Below are 19,513 nucleotides of genomic sequence, written 5' to 3' on the forward strand. Positions count from 1 at the left end.
ATATCCCACCAAAGTCACTTTTTGCCCACAATAAACTGACCAACATTGCTCTCCAAATGCTCTTGTCCAAAAGTTAAACTTCAACTTTCCACCACTGGAAGTAAGGCACCCACATACCTTCCCACTCTGTTCCTCTTCGGGCACACAACAGAAGTGGACTCACCGAGGTAAGACAGAGGTCGATCCATTGAGCACCCTCTGCGCTCCTCACACACCTTAGAAGCTCAACGCGACACATCATAATCATAAACCCTGCCACGCCAGCAACAAAAGCGTCTACTCAACCTATGCAAAGGTGTTTGGTGGCTGTAGATACATATGCTCTGCATACTCCTGTCATCTAGTGTTGGATTTGGACTCACGAGATCGAGGTGTTTCTCCTCTCAGTGATACTGCACATGGGCATAGACTCCTGTGTTAGATCGTTTTCTCTACGCCTTCGGACGTGTGCACCTCTCCTCTGTGTAGGTCCCCATTCAGTACAAGTCTTCGGTCCTATTCTGTCTTTGTCTCAATCGCGCTTTTCCCTCACTGAACCACTTAAAAAAACTTTGTTGGTTCGGACACCGACCAATCACCGTTCAGGGCATCGCCCGCCTCGGGCCAATCATCTCGCATGTGTAGTCCATACAGAAGATGTGTTCTCGATGAAAGAAACACCTTTTTGATTTTGCCCACAGTACCTCTCCAAATATCCCCATAGTGATCAGCACTCCGTGTTACACACATTCACGCAGACTTCTCCCCGCCAGCAGGCATAGACTCTGCACCAACCACAAAGCATACACTGCCTATATTCTCCTGGTGTCTCTTTGGCAAAGAAAACAACCGTTCTCAGATCCCAAATACTAAGAAGGAAATGTGGATCAAATGCAAAGAAACAAAACAAGCTGCCTCTCAAGATCTGGCCACCACTTTTAAGTCATTGTCCTCAGACCTCTGGATCTCGGGTTATGACTGACTTCCAACACAGTAAATAAAACCGATTTTACCAGGCCCCTTTAGGAGTGTACATGCTTTAAAATAAGTTGCGTCACCTACAATACAATGATGGCCGGCACTCCCGCCTATATGGGTGCCAAGCTCCACATCACTAATACCTCTCTGCACACCTGCTTCCAGGAGGCCATGAGGCTGGAGACTAAGAAATGTCAAAAAGAAACCAACAAGGCAATAGGAAGTCTATATATAGACACCCAGGATCTGGGGAGACAGCCCTATATCCATCAGGAAAGCCTCAAAGGAGCTCCAATTTAGGGGACATCCGAATAGATCCCTTTTTAAAGAACCGTACAGAAGAATGACTAAACTATTCATTCTACCCTCAGACCGAGCTATCCTCGAAGCCTTCAACTGTATATTTTCCTGTGAGCCAGTACAGTGCTGTGCCGTTTGACTAGGTTCACACCACACAAACATACAAACCAGCACATCATTATCTGCTCACTAACCCCTCTCAGCAGTAAATGCCCTGGTCAGGCCACAACTGACCAGCTGAACAGACTATGCCCCCGAAGCTGTCCTTGCTCACAGGTTCCAATAAAGGTGGAGACAGCAACAGGCCTTATTTTTAAGGATCGTCTTCTTGAGCCTTACAATCTTTTGAACTTGTGTTCTCAATTACTCGCTACTTTTTGTGGCAAGGCGATTATATATTTTGTGTAAAATATGCATGTGGACTGAGAAAAACTTAACCACAAATCAATTTTGTAAGACTAACAATATTTGCGAAGCAACAAATGGTTTACACACAAGTTGAACTTGTGCCTGAATAAAAAGTTAAAAATAATCTTGCACGTTTTCTTCCAATTAAGGACTATTTGAGCAGCCAACAAATCAGTACTAAAATACCAGAAAAGTCAACACAAGAAAGACTGATGAAAAAGATCAAATGTGAGCTATGCAGCAACCATACGGCAAACTGAATTTCGATTATCTAAAGGATAAAACAGTTGATGACAATTAACTTTCAGGTCCCAAAGTAGTAGAAATGTAGGAAGATCAGATCCTGTAAATTTCCTCGAATCTTAGATTCCAAGAGTCTAATTTACAAATGTGTAGAACAGTGATTGCAATATGAAAAAGAACTGTATGAAAATAGCAATGGTCACCCTCAGTCAGCATTTTTCCAGAGGAATGGTTGATTAGACAGACCTCAATAGCCAATTCCATATTCACGTTAATCCCCAACAAACACAGAGAGACGTTGGGAAATCCCAGATCTCCCATTGGATGTATGAATAGTCAACGATACTACAAAGTTATCTACAGTGCATATAAACTATATTATTTTTCAGGGAAGACATGTTTATCTAATAAGCATGTTTTGAGATTTCACTTCATTATATGTTTCTAAAACGGAGACCACTGAAGTCGAGCATACTGCTAAAATAAATTATTACAGTCATAAACTGTAACTTACTTTTGTAAATGGCGACTATAAAGTGCAAAATTGTATTACATTCCAAAAAGTAGGGGTTTAAGGGGCTACAAAAAAATGTATTACTCTTGAAATAATATTAAACCAAACTACAAGGTCCTACAATTAACCACCAAGAGGCTTTGTGGGAGGACTGGCCCAGGATAAGCTACCAGGGCACTTTACCAGCCTCACACTAAGGCTTCTGCCAGGATTGGTGGAAAATGTACACTCGGTATCTGGCACCGGGCCAAACTATGGTCTCTGCCAATCATACTCTGCAGGGGGTCCAGTGCCAGGTCTGACCCTAGGCACAGATTACTGGCTGAACCGGTCCAGTGCCTCCACCGGAAGAGGAGGATCTCTTGAGGAGGTTCAGAGTTAACCCAGAGTTAAAAACAATGGTCTGCTCAACAAAAGTGGACATTATATTATCCAGTAGTTATCCAGCTCTGCCTCAGCCTTCCCTCACGTTCCTAAATTCCATCATTGGTCTCTGAAAGAGTCTCGATCACCGCTTATTTAAAACGACAAAGAAAACAGCTGACGTACCAAATCCTATTGTCTAAGCCATAGCCTTTTTCATGAACATATTAGCAGCTCTAAGGGCAAGAACAAGATTTTCTTATAACACAACCAAACATTCGCCCAAAGTAGTCTTCCCATTGATCAAGAGACTTCATACCTTTTTCACTTTTTTCGCTTTAAAGCAAAGTTGTTTTTTCGACTGGGACTTTTGTCATTGGAATGTGCAAGCCCAGAGGCTTTGTAAGACCACTGTATTCAGTTGTGCAACAGTACCACAGCCCACATGCCTAAAGAGTGCTGTTAATTTAACTTGTTTACATAAAAAGGATATTTCAAAAAGAAATGAATAAAAACAGCCTGTAGGCACCCAGTACACTCCGAAATGAGCACCTTGTCTAGGCCGGAAGGGCAGCTTTACTTGAAAGGGAAAAACAGATTTCTGACATCTATGGAGAGATTGGAAATCGAGAATATCATAAAATCACTCTACTGAATGAACCTGATCTTTCGCCAAATTGAACTTTAGGCTGTAGAGTCGCATGGAATCTATTCCTGAGAAGATCAAACCACAAGCGCCAGTTCTGAAGCGGGTACAAGTCTGTCAGAGATGCACAGACACCTTTCCTTGGGGTCTCTCAGGGTAGTGAGTCAAGCCGTCAAGGCTTACTCAGTGAGGTGGTGTGTGGTTAACAATTTGCTCAGCGCCTCACTTTAGGTCTACCTCTGCATGCCTCATTCCTCAAATAAGGAAAGCAATGATCAACCCGAGGTTCTTTCCCCGGACACTACGCGCAGGGAACAAATCGCTACTTGTGGTCCCACAATGCAATAAAGCTCGGCTAGGTGGGAAAGCTTTCTTCCACTTAGCCCCTACCTTCTGGAACCAACTACCAATCCATTTGCGGGAGTGCGCTGCTCACCTGCAGTTCCGTAGGCTTCTGAAGACTACATTGTTTTAATCTATTCCCCTTTCTCTGACCGACTAAGCAGTTCGCGAGCGCGGAGATACCCCTTGGTGATTCACGCGCTTTATAAATCCTAAATCAAATCAAATAAATTCCTTAACTCCAAGCTATGGACTAAGCTGCTCCTCTCTCTCCGTATCATGGCATCTCACCTGCTAGTTAGGAGACCCCAGAAAGCCTATCAGTAACTTATCCGTCTGATAAGTTTAGCAAGTCAAGTGTCACACCAGGACACCCCAACCTGGATAGCAGTGTGCATTAGAAAATTTTCAATCCTTCAGAATCAACGTATTACATTAAAAATCCGAGCAATTGGTTGCCTGGCAAAAGAAATTTACTTCATAAAGTAAAATATTCAGCAATTTAAAAGATTACCAAAGACAACCAGAAGTGCCTAACACCTCCTGGGGCAGAGTGGTTACCCCAAATGCATTTCTATCTCTTGCGGCGAAGTTTCTATTTTATTGTTCACTGGACTGAGTCCTAAGGCCAAGGACTTCCTATAGGGTTTTCTGTGTCGACCTGGGACTTTTCGGAACCATTCGAACGCTAAATAATGTCAACAGGAAACGATGCTGCCAGACTAAAAGATGTAATATTTAGGAACAAGAAGGATCTCTGCTTGATGAATGGCAGTGTCCCCTCCCTTGCATGTCCCAGTTGCATACACCTGTGATCCTGGGTTCTGGCTACACCACACATTAACCATGTGTGTGAGTGCTGCCCTAGGCCTGGTCTTTGACAATGATTTTTCTTCGCCTTGTCTATAGCCTGGAGGGCCGACCACGTGTACTATCGCAGTGACAAAGGACTACCACCCCAGCTGCGGGTTCCGTGGCAGAATACCGTGGTTGGTGAATTATACGAACAGGCCTTTATACCTGTGAAACATAAAAGTGCTCCAATACGCCGATCTAGCGGATGTTCTACTGCTCTCAATGAATCCTGAAGGCAGACATCATGTGTGCTGTATGTGTGCATGGACTGGGATTCAGGGGGAGAGACGCAGGATCTGTTAGGAGCACAGATTCGCGACTATCTTCCAGATCTTTGTGAGGAAATGGGTCATTGTAGCTGCTCTGCTCTGTACCTCTGTGGGGTGCCTTTCATCTGGAGACTGCCCTGCAGGGCAGAGCACCATTGCAGACAAAGGCACGACATATGAAAAGGGAACAGACTCAAACAGGTTCCAAGGAAACCTACATGGAATACATATTCTCCGGTTGAAAATCCGTATTAAGATGGAAGCCACAGACGCCAGTTTCGCAGCTGTGGGCTCTTCTACTGATGTGGGGGTGAAGCACTGACAGAACACTCCCAAAAGGGGAAGGAACATGGCCTGGAGTCCAATCTGAAGGAGGGCTTATTGGACTGTCCTGGATGCCAAGACATCCTGCCCATGAGCGAGGGAAGGAAGCCCCAAACTCGCAGGAGCTGCTGATGGTTTATGGGACGGCCGTGATTGACTCTTGGGTAAGGTCCATCCAACAGACTTGCTAATTAAGGGGCCCAAAGGAATCGCAGTACTGCCCCACCGGGTAGAGCGATCTTCGTTAGTTATCCATGCGGTTGCTACCAAGGCTTCTGGAGCGCAATGTCCCTGGTAGGCCTGGCTACTATGCCCGACCAAAGCTGGGGAAAGCGCCTGCTGGTGGCAAGTGTGTCGGCGGCATTTTTTAAGTATGTTGCCTGGTTAGCACTAGTCATCATACCCAATGACTTTAGAGGTGCCCCTCGAGTGCCGAGTGCGGCGTTGCGTTCCCGCCACGCCGAAGAATGGTCTGTGAGTGGCGATTGCACTCAAGAAACACCAAGTACTTACTGAGCGTCGGTGCGAGCCACACCATGAGTCGAGCAACCACCGGAGCGTCTGAGTGAGCTGTGATCTACAGCCAGCTACTCATAAGACCAAAGAGGCCACCAACAAAAGCCTTGACGCATGCTGCGACACGCAGACCGATGCGGTGCTGCTCTTTTAAAGACCGCTGTACGCAACCCGTGAGCCTCCTGCTACCAGCCAGATTCCGCTGCTGTGGGAGGAACGAACAAAGTCCGGCACTGTTCCTATGAACTGGACGAGTGTCCAAAAACAGGGTGGAGCACGAGTTGCACCTATAGACATTAGCTCAAACTCGGAGCCTTGAGGAGGAAAACCCAAAGGAACAGGTGGAGGGGTTAACTTAGTGAGACGAGGAGTTTAAAAGCACAGACTTGCACCGGTGAATTTAGTATTCGTGTTTTACTGAATGTGCAGTGGAATTCGAGGTTTTCTGTGCAATAAAGTATGTCTCTTCTCTAAAAGAGAAACAATGGTCTGAACATTGATCTTATTGTGCTGCTGTGGGGGGGTAGTTGTGATCCCGGGGCTTGAGTACCCCCACACTTACCTCCCCAAGAATCCTGTGAGTGCTTGCCATCACTAGCAGTGAAGAGTCAAGTGCTGAAAGTGATGCACATGCCACAGTTTGCAGAGCCATAGTAACACAGGCCTGTGACAGAAGTGACAAAAAGCCTTTACTCACCACAGTTGAGGCCAGGACCCCGCCTACCCCGTGGCCTCCTGAAAGGGGTCTGACAAGAATTATAAAATTGGCAGATGTTTGACGCCTACAAATCAAAGGCTGATATTGCACAGAACGTTTAAAATAATCTCAAGAATGCACCCAAGACAACCCACAGAATTATTGGTAAAATTCACAGTGGGAGGAGGTGGTGGGGGTAGTAACAGGAGGGTTGCATCAACCTGGTCCCTAATCATTGATGCTCGTTGGGAGGAATCAGTCCAGGGCGGACTAGGGTGCCCTTACACATCAAATGTACCTGGTGAGAGCGGGGTACATGGCCTCTCTCTAAAACACCTCCCGTCAATCAAGATTTCCACGGTGGAGGCGACGCTCCCAAAGAGCACCTTTAATCCAGGGTCAGTTGTGCTTTCAAAAGGGAGGTCTTTACCAGTGCTTCAGTCGGTGATTTCTTTGGGAATGCTACAGCTTGGAAGAAGGATGGGATAGTTACAGAATCAGGGCGACGTTCTCCGGACAAGGACATGGGGTCTATGTCAGGGATGGTGGTTAAGCAGTCAAGACTTCCAATCAGAGATTTATGTATAGACATGGCAAGTGCATGCGAGGGTCACACAGGCTCGCCCTCTTGATTTTGAAGGCTATGAAAGAGCATCAGCACCCAGAGGGTGTTTGTTGATGGTTCCCGTGTGTCCTGGGCCAGCTCATTCAGTCAAAATGTCCTCCATATCCTTCCTTCCAGTGAGCTGGCAGATCTGGTTACTTTTCCTGTAGGAGAAATTCAGCTTCTCAAGCAGGCTGGTCCAGCGGAAAGGAGACGCGACAAACATCCAAAGCTTGATCCAATCTGGAAGGAGAATGGCAGCCTAGCAGCACTCCCACTCTTGGCTCTAATGTGGGTCTCTCCCATGCATTGGTGCACACGTCCTCCTTGGTAAGGAGTTGAAACAGTGAAACACAGTCTGAGGAGGCCTACACTACCCCTCTTGTGAGGGCCAAGCCAGACAATCAGGACATTTGCACTTTTTGGATGTCTGGAAGATCTTTAAAATCCACAAGATGCATATTTCTGGTATGCATCATGGTTCAAGTAGATGCGAGATGGCTCAAGACTAAGAAACCATCTATCACAAATATGAAAAGGAGATGTAAGCTTCGCTCTGGCAAAGGAGCTCCGTAAAAGAAATGTGTCTGGAACTGGTGAGTGGGACAGAAGAGGCGTACATGCTTGTTCAATGTCCAACCACAAAGTCAACAAGCATTTGCAATGCAATAGCTCTCGCATTACTAAAAGTTTGAGATACTGGTGTTGCAAATTATAATGCAATGGCAATTGCTCAAACTTTCAGTAATGCGAGACCTATTGCATTGCAAATGCTTGTTTTTTAAATAAAAATACGCTTACATGCGCAAGGAACTGTATGAAGATGTCAAAACAACCCTCTACCGAATTGAAAATGCAACTTATGCCTGAAAGGGAGACGAGCTCTTTAACACATATGTTTTTGTGGGCCCTGCTGTCAAGAGTAACACAAAACAGATATCTACGCCAAGCAGGCAGAAAGCAAGAACGAACTCTTATATTCACAGAATCCTTACCGCGATGTTTAAATTTTTATATTTTATGAATTAATAAATGCTTTAATTTCTCTGTGTTAAGTGATTTGAATGTTTTTAGCTTCTTAAGGCTTTGAAAGAAACCATGGATAAAATAAACTTAAAACATATGGTGGGGGCACTGTAAGAAAAGTGTCAGCTACAATTTGTAAAATGTCCTGCCTTAGCGACCTGTTAGTGTCCAATGATGGCTAGCAGCCTTTGAGGGTCGCTAAAGTAAATTTGTGTAAGCTCACCCTATATCCCTTTACTTTCCTGCTGCCACGTTTTGGTATGCAGCGCTTTACCGGCATTAGAGTGCTTTACACAAGCACTAGGTTACGTTACAGAAGTTCAGATTCATGTCCACAGGCACGGGTAGATTAGGTATTTTGCCTGGAATCACAGGATGTGGAGCCAACACCAGGACTCAAACCTGGTTCCCCAGCTTCAGAATTGGCAGCTGTGGCCATGAGGCCACGCGGCCACAACCACTTTGTGCTGGAAGAGGCCCACACTATGCCCGGTCAGTGATAGAGCAGTATATTCAGACTTTGATATTCCTAGCCAGCTTCAAAAGCAGGAGGATTCTGCTAAGTCACTCTTAAAAACAAGCCTGGCGGCTGTCTGCATCAGAGTGAGCCTCACACCAATGCTAGCAGTAGATACGCAATGCAATAGATCCCGCATTTGCGAGAGTTTAAGCTATTGACATTGTAAATGGCAATGCCTATTATTTATCGGTTTTGATAATAAACACAAACAAAAGGCACTACCATTTACAATGCGAATAGCTCAAACTCTTATAAATGTGAGACCTATTTCATTTCAAACAAGCGGCCGCCATTGAAAGCACGCATGGCCCTCTGAATGTTGCAGGAAAGCATGTCGTGCCTGCAGTAGGAGAAACTCATTAAAGAAAATAATGCTTACTAGACTAGATAAGACATACTGTGCAACAACAGAAGTAAAAGGGCCAATCCTCATTGGAGGTTACAAATGAAGACAAGGCGGTAGTAAGGAGGGACTAACAAGCCTAGGAGCCAATCAGAAGCCAGCATTTACGAAGGACAATGACGCAAGCCAATGATAAATATGTGATGAGAGTGGGCGGGGCTTCAAGTCCATACTCTAATATCGTATATCTCGCAGAGCAGCGCATGCGCTGCTGGTCTCGACCTAAAAACCATTGTGCAACGCAGTGTTTCCAACGGACCCCAGCACTCCGCGATTAAGGCATACTCATGAACACACCACACATGAGCAGGGATCTTACCCACATGTCCGAAACACCATGAAGGCAAAGGACCACAGTTCATGGAGACCTGTACCCCAGAGAGGTAAAAGTAAAAAGCCTATGCCCTTGACCAGAGACTATGCGGAGACCCCTGTCAGTCTCCGTCAACTGGCTAGAGGGCAGTAGTCACTATCGCAAAGTTAAAGAGAAGGCAAAAAAAAAAAACAGTCTCGCTTTGACAACGCTAAGCAGGAGGCAAGACTAGCTTTGACATAACCAAATTGGCTATTTTAAGAGTACAGAAAGTTCTTTTAAAAACTTCCAAGAGAGCAAGAGAATTATCTGATACTGCATGTGCTGCAGTTTTGGAATTAAAGAAAAAATATTTTAAACATATTCTAGACGACTGCTGCATATCATGTGATGTAACAACGCAATACTTTGTGTCAACACAACGCGGCAACCATCTGGCAAGTATAGAAACAAAATGTCTGGCTGCCACTGTTGGCTTTACCAATGCCCATGGATTTTAAAGCCTACAACAAAGTCAATAAAGGCTACGCAATGACAAGAGGGGGGATGAGAGTAAAAAAAAAATTATAACATTAGCAGCAGAAAGATACATAAGGCAACCAAACAAAAAGCATGGCGGACAAGCTATGGTCTAGGGGTAGGGCAAACAGTAGGAAAGAACTCAGCCAATTTAAAACTACAATATTAAGGTAGACACGAGGGTCATCCAATGAAAGAAAAAGTATAGAATTCAGTGCTGCTTGCAAGAGACAGCCTAAGCGGCCTGTAGCAAGACTAAAACACTTGGGGAACCTCCAGTGGGACTGTGGGTTTGCAAGCGAACTGAAGGAAAGGGCTGGTCAGAAAATGGACAGGGGAAGGGCTGCCTAGCTTTTCCGTGCCATGCAGAGGACTTTCATCCCAACACTCATTTAAGTAGAACAAAAGACATGATTAAAAACGAGGTCGAGTCTGTCCATCTGTGAAGCTGCCCTCAAACCCCAACCTCCGACAATGCATCCTTAACGGGTAAAAATATGGTTTTGTCATTCACATTTCAGAAACTCATGGCAACCGGCTAATGTAAATAAAATGGAACAAATTATGTGTTAAAATAAAAAAAACTCTTACCAGATCCAAGGCCTTGGACCCAGTACTGGGCACTTTGGAACCTGCATGGCCCAGCGTCAGGAACCCCTCTGCCATGCCCTAGGAAAACAAATCCAAAAATCAATGAAGGAAAATGAAACTAACACATATGTCCCTAAGTGGGCGTTTTGGACACACACACATTGCTGAGACTGACTGTTAGTCAAGGATAACTACTAAAGGTACACGTCACAACACCACATTAAATCAGACAAAGAACAAAGCATTCTAACTAGGAGGGAAATTCAGAACAAACTTGCTCACTTAAAAAAATAACATTTTAAACAGGGTAACAAACACTGCTATAGTGGTAAATGGTAATGAAGCAGAGTATACTTTTGTCAATTCCAACCATGTTGCTGCTTCAGACTGTACTTTAAGAGGGCACATGGAGCTCCAACTCAAGACGGAAAGAGTGGCAGCGATTACGCAATAACCAATCAAGCAATTATGTAAACAATATATAGTAGGCGCCAAAGCAGCTCAAATGTAAGCTCTGTCCCACTATCATCTAAAACAATCTACAGAGGCCCCACAAGTGTGGGAAATGGGTGAGGTGATTTTCATAGTGGCTTTTAATTCTGTTCCAGCTAAATACACTACGTCTAGAACAAGCAGTGGCAAAGCCAACAAGTCTGGCATTAGCTATTAGCACAAGCAAACCCAGTCAGTAATAACAGAGCAAGCTCTCCTCTGCCAGAAGAGACAGTCTCTGATGGTGAGGACCGTCATGAAGCTGATGGGAATGATGGCTTCCCCTCCTACAAGACTACACATGCGACACGTACAGGAATGGATCTGCAGAAGATGACGGATGGTCCCAGTCCGCTGGGAGGATCTAGTGGTTGTCACATCAAGGATTAAGAAGGAGATAGAATGGGGCATCCCAACGAACGCAAGAATAGGGAACCTTTCAAGCTACCAGCTTCCCCTGTGACCATAACTGATGCGTCCCACAAGAGCTGAGGAGCGCATACGGGGAATCTTAAGAACAGAGGTCTCTGGAGCCCTGTGGATACCGTGAAAAACAAACTATCTGGAACTAAAGACGGTCACCCTAGCTCTGAATGCTCTTCAGGGGCATGTGAAGGAACGGAAAGTCCTTATTACACAACAAATAAGTTCCACCTCAACAAGCAAGAGGGAAAAAAGCTGTTCCCACTGTCAAAACTAGTGCAGGAGACAAGGAAGTGGGCGATATGCAAGAGCAGGGAAGACCTTACCACAGGGTGCACTCAACCAAAAAGAAGGGTGCAACCCTGGCATTTCTAGTAAACGCACCACTTGCCGACATCTGCACGGCTGTGACCCAGGCATCCCCACACATGTTCCCTAAACACTACTGTGTGAACATCTGATTTGAACAAAGAAGCACAGCGGGGGCAAAGAGTACTACAACACCTGTTGGTTAATTCACCCACATTGCAAACCATCCTTCCCAGGGAAGAAAAGACTGCTACGTAATCAGATGCACAGCCTGTGAATCCAGAAAAAGATTCATGCTGCAAGACAAAATGGTTACTTGCCAGTAAGAAGTCGTTTTGACGCCCGATTAATTTTCTGGATTCAAACATTCACTCGTCTGCTTCACATAATATGTTAGCCATTCCACTTTCAATTAGCAACAGCCAAACAGACTACTAATGTTCCAACATTATTACACTGAGGTTCAGAATGGAGCCTCATCCGAGGAAAGGGAAACTTGCATTTCAGATGGAGCTACGGAAAAATAAATACTCATCTACTCCTGGATTACGGTCAGGAGATGACATGGGTCAGCAATCGAGGGAACAGAGGTGGAAGATCAAAAGCTGAAGTTAGACGCTACTCAGGTGAAGAGGATTCAGGATCACAATTTCACCATCTGCAAAGGTAGTACATTTTGGGACAAGTGGTAGCCGCCCACTGCTGGCTCTAAGTCGAGACTCCCCTGCCTCTCGAAGCTTTCAGCAAGAAGCTCAATGTGGACAATTACTTAAAATTGTGTTCAAACTAAGATTTGCAAAGTAAATCTGCAACTCTCAATTCCCAGAGTCCATAAAAATGCACCGTATGTTGAACAAGCCATCGCTGACTGATCTTTCAACCAAAGGAGGGACTCTTTACGTTAACATTTGCTGGGTTAATCTGAGCAATGAGAGTGATCAGCAAAGAGGTTGCAACGCCTTTTGCTTCAGAGGACTAAAAATTAAGACATACATTTAAGGTGGGCTAATGCCACTGGAAGGCAAATTCGAGTGCTGAGAAGGTAGCCCACCTTTCCTTTTCAAACAAGTCCCTCAACCTGCAAGAGCTTTCAATGTTGCCAAAAATACACACTGCTCCCCCACAGAAGCAGCCACGACTAGCATTGCCTCGATATCTAGGCATGGGGAAGAAGGATCAGATGCGGAAAGGTCCTGAGAAACCACTCCTAAAAGTGTGTTTAAAGCAGCAGCAACAGAGGCAGCAAACTGAACAAAACGATTACATCAATGGCAAATAAACATTAAGTACGAAAACCAGAACAAAGTGTTAGAAAATTGAAATAAATTGTGATGAAGGTTATACTTCATTACCGTCTCAAGTTGTGTTTGGGGTGGATGGGGTGGTTTGGGGAGAGAATCTGAGGAGGATGCGAGAAGGGAACTTGCATTAAACATTCTAGAGAAGAACTAAGAGAAGGGGAGCAGAAGCTCATCTTGCACCAGTTAAAGCTGTGAATGCAGGCCTGCAGTCCTTGACCATCGCCACAACTGCTTGGTAGCAGAGGATTTGAACAAAGTACAAACGAGGTCAAAGACCTGGGTTTTTGGAGGATCGACACAGAGCCGTTGTTCCTAGTTGCACATTAACTCACAAAGAGATTTTAGCACAGAGAAGAAGCAGAATTTCCTTTCATGATCATGAAAATCCAGCAATACTGAAAAGATCACGCAAAGCTCATCCCCGTCTAACAATGGAATTAGCAATATCATTAGGAATCCTCTGGGATTGAAGGAGAGCGGCTGTTCCACCTGCAGCACTCCTTGGGGAGGACACAAGATCCTCGGCTGGTGCCATTGACTGCACGAGCTGGAGTGGAACTCCTTGGTTACCATCTCTGCTCGCTGTACTATGTAAACAAGAACAAGGTCCACCTCCCTGCGAAACACTGCCAAGCGCAAGGCCTACCTTTCACCGACACAAGGATGCTGCCCTGAACCAGCCAATCGCTGTTCGTGCCATTAGTAAGCACAGAAGATACTCGCACAAAAGAAGGCCCAGCCTCCTATTCTCATAAGTGGTACTTGGGTACACATTCATTACACTGCACTTTTATCATAGGATGTGGGAGCAAAGCAGGAAAATGAATATAGAGCAAAACTAGCTCTCATCAGACCCCTAGATGAACGAATTAGGAGTGAAATCAACAATATTAATTGTATTATTTCTGACCAATTACAGAAGAATACATAGCTAGAGTACGTGGAGGTGGAACGGCGTTGATTTTTTCAGTCCAACATGGCTGAGCCCTGCTCCAGATGCCAGGGTCCAGGAAATGGAGAGGCCGTTACCATGCGCGCTTCCATTTTGGGTCGCGCGCGCATGTTCCGCAGCCTGTATGGTGCATTCTTGCTTTCCATCGATCTCTGCTCGGTTCCTTCTGTCCACAGCTGGTTATCTGCAGTCTGGCTACCGACACCAGCCGAGAGCACCGCCCTCCCGCCTCCTTCTCAATCAATACTTCGCAAGACTCTGCGCTCTGCTGGCAGCCAGATAGGGCGACTGCTCTGGTCCTACTATGAAATTTATCAGACAGTGCTAGATCTGGGGACGAACCCCATAGCAGCCGGTCTCTCCTCACCATACCTGAAGGAAGCCCCTTAGCTCTCTAAACCACCTCCCCTCGCCTCTGTTCAAGCCTTCGTTCTCCATGTCTGCAGAAAGACGTGCCGCTATCAGAATAGGGTCCCCCAGCACCCCTGTAAAGGGTCTCACGCCCAGCTGCATACACCAGACGTTCAATGGACACAGGCACAACAATAAAGCATGCAGCGCTGGTTGCTTGTGGATTACCTTTACACTGGCCAGTTGTTGTGAACTTCCGATAGTCTATCTTGTGTGTGTTCTTGGCAAATCTAAGAAAAGATGGAACAAATGAAAATGAGGATTGCACAAAAAAAGGGAGAATAATTAGTTTGATAGTAACACTTTTGCTCGGCCACCTCAAATACAAACACCCGCATTATACAGGCCTTGACGTCACACAGTGCTGAGCTGCTAAGTAAACCATCTCCTGTTTAATAACCACCGGGTGCTTCATAGCTCCCCATAAGAGTTTATATATACATACATACACATATCGATCTATCTATAAAAAAATCAAAGGTTAACGTAGCATTCCATGCTCAGTCTTGTGATCGGTCACCCCTGCGCTTCTCATGTCTCCCCGTCCAGCCCCATGATTACTCCTCCTTTTGTATGTAGATCGCAAGCACACAAGTTATTTAAAAAATACAGGTGAACAAACCCGGCTTCAGATATCCTAAAAAACATGAAACATTTTCATAGCAGGAACTGAAGTCATGATTGCATTGTAGAGCCCTCCTTATGTAGCCATCCCACGTTGTTGGTAGTGTTTTATTTTAAAAATGTGCCTTTCAGGCATCAGACAGCGCGAGTATTTTTGTATATTAGGCACCGTCTCCCTCCAACACAATCCCTTTCTCTCAAAACTACCCAGTGAAGAGGTTCACAAAATTAAATGAAAGGGTATAAATTAGCGTTATCCTGTCCCCAGCTTTCACGTCACGCTTCCTGCCCTCTTTTACTTTGTTGCTAATAACTTTGGAACCGTTTGACGAATTTCCACAAAGCTTTCCAAAAAGGTGCTACTTTTTGACTAGTTTGTGCTTAGAACGTTTCGGCACAAAATCTCCATTTGTTTTTGATAGACAACCCTAAAACGGGCTACTGCAAAAACTGTTTTATGGAATTATACCATATTTGTCAGGAAGCTAGATCTTGGTCTGCAGATTGTGGCTTTTTGTCCCATTAATGGCCCCAAGGACCCCATTCCCCAGGGCCGGCACCAACTATGTCCCGGGGAGTTCAACCCTGGGATATAGCGGTCTCCCTGCCTGCACCGGAGCGAGATGGAAACCTGCATTTGCTCTTGCATTTTTAAAACACCCGCCAAGCGTTGCTAACACAAAGTCTGCCCCCAACGGGAGTGACCTTTGAAAATGCTTTTGGCCAATGGGAGCATACTTTGATCCATTTACCTGCCGGCACTGAAGTTGGACTGGGAAACGGATAAAAATATTGGTCCCACTCGGGAGGGAGCAGCATTAGTAGCTGCTCCCTCCAGGTGGGAGCAATGCCGGCTACCCCTGCATGCTGGGGCCGCCTGAGGCCGCGGGGCACTTGGGACCCCAGCTGCGGTAACCATTAACTGTAACGTGGGTGCCCTGGGTGTGCACCAGGGTATCCACCTGTCAAAACAAGCATTGGCATAGCCAATAGGTTTCGCCTTTGGGACTTTATAAGTATTTAGTTATCCAGCAAAATATCCTTACTGCATGAACATTAACTGTTGCATGGCGAAGCACTTATAAGGTCCCAAAGGCGAGATCTATTGGCTATGCCAATGCTTGTTTAAATATAATAATTGTTCGCCGACAGTATCAATTCCTATCTATGGGAAGAAATATAGACATGCTGCTGCGGGATTGAAAAAAGTGTATGGTGTTAAACGCAAACAAGGAAAGAGGGGAGACCACACCGGGACGACAGTGTCCTGCAATAAATTACACGCAGTCTAAAACAACCTAGAGACCCTCCGTGTGTAACCCTTCCCAGGGGAGGGAGCTGAATAAACATCTGATGGATTGACTGTGCCAGACGAGTGCTAAAGAACACTAACTAAACTATGAGGCATGTCTCGTAGCTATACTTTAGACATGTTAGCAATTACTGTGTATCACTAAAAACGCAGTACTCTTGTCCCTTTATTCTATAGCAATGCATGCTGGTACTTGTAGTCTTGCTTCTAATCAATGGATTGTAGTCCATTCTACAAAAACCACCGGAATTCACGTTATCCGTAATTACGTATTAAAATTCAGCAGGTGAAGATTTTAGTCTACAGCAAACTGGCTTATTGTTACGATCTACTAAAAATGTATTTACATCCATGTTCATGGTGTAATTAAAGCCTGGTGACTGCGTACACGACTAGTCTGCCTTTTAATTTTTCATAAACATAACTCGCGCTATCGGATGAGATCTATAGTACATTGTCAATGTTCTTTGCATTAACTGTGTAACACTCAAACACACTGCTATAAAGACATGTCGAAGTTTGCAGCTCACTTTCCGCCCACTCCTTAACCCAGGGCAGCTACTTCAAACATTTGCTTCTATTCAGAATATGAAAGCATTTAAAAACGATGATATTGCGGAGTGCATGCTCTTTTTACAGAATGTGTGTTCCAAGCTAGGGAGGGCGATCACCGAAGCCTCTGATTTCCAATGATTCTGAGACTGTCCAAGAGACACGCTACCACGCACCATCGGAGCTCTGGTTCCGCCCCGCATAGCTTAACATAAAGTAATTTCATCATTACGTACCAGCCGGCGCAAAATGAGCACATTGGAACAATTAAGAACTGCTAGCATTAACAACTCATCTGATGGAGAAAAAAACAATACCACTTAAGATTTATTTGGGTATTTTTAGGTCTCGCCTGTCGATGCGCATGCGCATCGAGCTTGCGAGCCTATTGCGGCTTAAACAACCTTTAACTAACAAGCAAGGAATCGTGGCGATTCCTTGCAGTGCCCGTGACTTTTAAGCTCAATGCGCATGTGCATTGAGCTTAAAAGCGCGTGCACATCAGTTCCCTCAGCCGCAATCGCCGTCTGTTCCCTCAGCCGCATTCCTCCGACACCTTTTGAAGTGAAGCTTAGCTTCACTTCAAAGGCCCCGGCTTCTTCACACCCACATGCCGCTCTCCCCGCTCCGCCCCCTCCCCTGCCCGCCGTGTCGCATTTCTTTTCTCCTCTTTGCGCCCCCCCCACCAGGCTCTCCCGCCCCCACCCGGCTTCCCTCCGCGCAGCCATCTGCCTGCCACACTTCTCCCCTCGTTCGCATTACTAGATAGTCAGCATATTACTAAAATCTGTATTTTGAAAACACTTTTTAATGGAGGTTTCATATCGTAAAATAACGCATTTCCCACTTATTAATACAACTTGATTTTATGTTTCATCTAAGGTGAATGTTATTTTAAATGCAGTTACCCGAAGGTGAAAGACCAACAAAACAGTTACGGAATGGGGTTTTCTTTTTAACCCATGCTCCTGTGTCGTTTTGCCCGCATCCCCATCCCTCTCGTCTCCCAGTCTTTAGTCCATGTTTCTATAGCACTACCTCTTCCTCCATCGCTCTCTCCTGCCTCTGCTTGGCGGTCCCTGCTCCCTGAGGTCTCTCGCCACCTTTTCACACCTGCACCCCTCTGGCCTTAGCTTCTCTTTCGTCGCCGTTCCCTCTCTCCGTTTGTGGTTTCAGTGCTGTACCTTTCCGTGCTGTATTCCTGCTTCTAGCTCTCTCTTGCACATATATATTTATTTCCTCTATTTGCCTCTTCCTCCATCTCTCTACCGCTCTCTCCCCCCCCCCCCCCGACTCTACTCCTCTCCCTCAGCACTAGCAGGCGCAGCGGCTCGCCGAGCCTAGCAGCTGTGCCTGTGAGGAGCCATTTCAGGCTCCGTCACTGCTTCGCTGCTCCCGGACTGTGGTCACCTGTGAAGGAGAAGGGCACCAGCTGACCCGCTCCCCCTGTTCAGAATGCGGATAGACACACCATTAAACCTCGTCTCAACCTGTGAAAAGCGCAACAGAAAACGGAACTGGCGGACTTTGCCTGGCAATTTCAGCACCGCAAAAATTATCACAATAAAAAACACAAAAACGCGATTCCGATTTTTCGTGTTTTTCTTTTTGGCAGCATAAAAATATGTCTTTTCTCTCTGTGATATAACTCCTTTAACTTACAAGATGTGTTCGGCCTGTTGAGGATTTGATCATTCTCTGTTCTGAACCCAGATGTTTCAGAGTGTCTAATTTGAAACAAACAAACACATAAATAAATAGATAGATAAATAAAACTCTCACCCACCCTCAAACACTCACACACCCACTCACCCTCACACCCCCTCACCCTCACACCACTCAGTGAAGAGGTCTTAAACGAAGCGCTGTTCACTGCAAACACTTCAAGAATATTCTTCAGCGCTATACATGCAGATACGTGAACTGGCGTTGCCAATAGGTCTCGCAGTAGGAAAGTTGGAGCTATTGGTTTTGTAAATGACAAAGCCCTTTATGTTTTGAAAATGAAAACAAAAAAAAGGCATTGTTATTTGCAATTGTAATAGCTCCAACTTTCCTACTGCGAGACCTATTGGCAACGCCAGTGCTTGTTTATAACTGTTGCCTAATGTCCGTTAATTATGTTCATGATATTATTTTTCTGATCGCAGTTTCCTTGGTATGCTTATTGCTTTCAGCGAATGCTGTCCTTTACGGTACTCGCATGCTGCAATGGTGAAAGAGAAGGGAGGGGGGGGCAGGGGGCGAGAAACCTGACACAGACAGAAGAAATCCGTGCAGACGCAATACTTAGAGATTAGGCTGGGGCGGCCGTCGTACTGATTATACAATTAGCGCCGGGAATGCGTATTTAATGAAGAACTCTCTGATTCGCGCGCATGCCCATCACCTATTTAACAACCCACCGGGGTCGGTGTGTAATTTTCATGCTCTCTGCACGCGCTGCACAAACATTTATTGCCGATATTTAGGGAATTTTAATATCGGATATTGAAGTCTAGGTTTGTTGACGTTGGCCAGGATTACGAGGAGAGACGGGCTAAAGAGCGAGAGGAAGTCCCGGAGAGGATTTAAAGAAGGGAAAAGGGGGCGATGAGGGAAAAAGATAAAGTGAGAAGATAAGGAGGAGAGAGGGTGGCGGGAAAGGAGTTAAAGAAAAGATTCATGAGACTTTGAGAAACGGGGTTCGAATTAGACAATTGGATGAAAAGGAGAGCGTACAGGAGC

General features: G+C 45.4%; 1 protein-coding gene across 8 annotated transcripts in view; it reads right to left on the reverse strand.

Moving 5' to 3' along the window:
• The window catches only part of SETD5 (SET domain containing 5), a 259,618-nt gene that overhangs the window by 152,857 nt on the left and 87,248 nt on the right, over positions 1–19,513 (reverse strand). For all 8 annotated transcript variants that reach the window (XM_078661865.1, XM_078661863.1, XM_078661860.1 and 5 more), the window contains exons 2-3: positions 14,467–14,528; positions 10,411–10,488 (exon numbers count right to left, since the gene is read on the reverse strand). The gene's annotated coding sequence lies outside the window, so the exon portion shown is untranslated. The remainder of the gene's footprint in view (positions 1–10,410; positions 10,489–14,466; positions 14,529–19,513) is intronic.

Source organism: Lissotriton helveticus, chromosome 9 (genome assembly GCF_964261635.1).
Source record: "Lissotriton helveticus chromosome 9, aLisHel1.1, whole genome shotgun sequence".
NCBI classification, from domain to species: domain Eukaryota; kingdom Metazoa; phylum Chordata; class Amphibia; order Caudata; family Salamandridae; genus Lissotriton; species Lissotriton helveticus.